Genomic DNA, 1,985 nt, shown 5'->3' on the forward strand with positions numbered 1-1,985 from the left:
CTGGAGGTATAAAACACATGGTTGGATCTGCCTTGGAAGAGAATAAGAACGTAAGAACATTAAGTAACATTATGCTACCATGAGCATTATAACTTATGGGGGGGGGGGGGGGGGATATTTTTTAAACCCGTGTGTCAGTGATCACCTGACATTGCGTAAAATGCGGAGACGTGGTGATGCTAGATGGCTCTGGGCCTCTGATGCCGAACTCCTCTCCAGACTGAGAGAGGACGCTGCTGCCCCCTAGCGGCCCTGACTCTGAACTGCACCCGGCTCCTCCATCCAACCATCCACTGACGGCACGCTGCACGAGCAGAGGCGCGCGAGGGACGGTGGGCAGCTGGCGGCGTCGTTCAGTCGGTTTGCGGCCGAGGAGGTGCGCCTTGCAGAAGCCCACGCGCTGTTCACGTCGCAAAGCAGGTCGAGGAACGATGCACCTGTCTAAAGGTAGGTCAGCGGATCTTTAATTACGTCAAGGGTTTGCGGTGCATCGCCCATCGTACCGGCGTGTTCATACGTGGCACGAGACAGGAATTACCCTCGGCTGGTGAAGTTCACCGGTACCGCCGCGGGAAAATAAATATGGTTCCCGCGGCATTAGGGTGTCTGCAGTGGATTTAAGGTCCATGCATCTGGATCACTAGCCTGTGGTGTATTTAGTTTATTTCATGCTATATCGATGGATAAAGGTTATGCATCACAGCCCGTTAATGAAGGCGTAATTGGGGGTCGATACGTTATGTCGTCCATGATGCAATTAAGGAGATGTTCTTTATGTTAGTGTGACAATACTGGCTGTGGGGGCAACATCGCATTGCCTCTGACCCAACCTGCAAACGATCACCCCACGGCGTTTCATACCGGCCCCTTTCATTTAAATCGAATGGCTACAATTTTAATAAGCACCTTTTTAATTTGCGAGCGTATTCTCGACCGTCCCTGAAACGTGTTTCACGGCAAGCGGTGCACATCTGGGCGGCGGTTGTTTTTTATCGGGGTCCGGTCTGAGACAAACCCAAAGTGTTCACGGAATGGAAGACTGAAGAAGGTCTTAATCCATACCTCCATACCTACCATAGCTGGCAGAGAGATGGTGCAGTGAAGCCCCCGTCCCTATTAATTATGAATGGCTGTGGATAGGTCGCGCCCCAACCAGCAGGCTGCAGAAGGCTACAGATTAGCCCACTGGGAAGTACACGTCTGAAACCGGAATTATAGCCAAATACATTTTATAGAGCTTAAATAGCATGTAGTAAACATGATGAGTATTAACAAATCATCTCTAATCGTTCATAATATTTATGAGACACCATGTTATGTGTGTGTGTGTGTGTGTGTGTGTGTGTGTGTGTGTGTGTGTGTGTGTGTGTGTGTGTGTGTGTGTGTGTGTGTGTGTGTGTGTGTGTGTTAATCTGCCCCATGGGGGGGGGTTATCTCTTGTCATCTCTTGATTGGAGATTTGTTCACTGTGTGCGTGCGTGCGTGTGCGTGTGTGCGCGCGCGCGTGTGTGTGGCTGTCTGTCTGTGCAGTGTAGTGTACTATATCCTATTGTAGAGTAGCGTCGTGTAGTGTCTGTAAGGTAGTTTGTGTGGTGTTGTGTGTGTGATGTGCAACTGTTTTGTGTGTCTGTGGCTGTCTGTGGTGTAGTATAGTGTAGTGTGTGTGTGTGTGTGTGTGTGTGTGTGTGTGTGTGTGTGTGTGTTTAGCCTAGCGTAGCGTTGTGTAGTGTAGTGTGTTCACCAGCAAGCAGGCTAACGGCTAGCAGGTGTAGCTCGGTCCCACGCCGCAGCATCTGGCTCATTGTCATGGCAACGGGCGATCACAAGCAGGGGGGGGGGGGAGAGAGGGGGCAGGGGGGGGGGGGGGGGGGGGGGGGGGGCACAGGGTCCGGTCCGGTCTCAGGGGTTTCCTGATCAGGAGGACAAACTCACCAGAACCGTTGGAGTTGTAGCCTAATGCTCACACACAGAGAAACAGAGAAACA

The sequence above is a fragment of the Gadus morhua genome, chromosome 20 (assembly GCF_902167405.1).
Source record: "Gadus morhua chromosome 20, gadMor3.0, whole genome shotgun sequence".
In the NCBI taxonomy this organism is placed as follows: Eukaryota; Metazoa; Chordata; class Actinopteri; order Gadiformes; family Gadidae; genus Gadus; species Gadus morhua.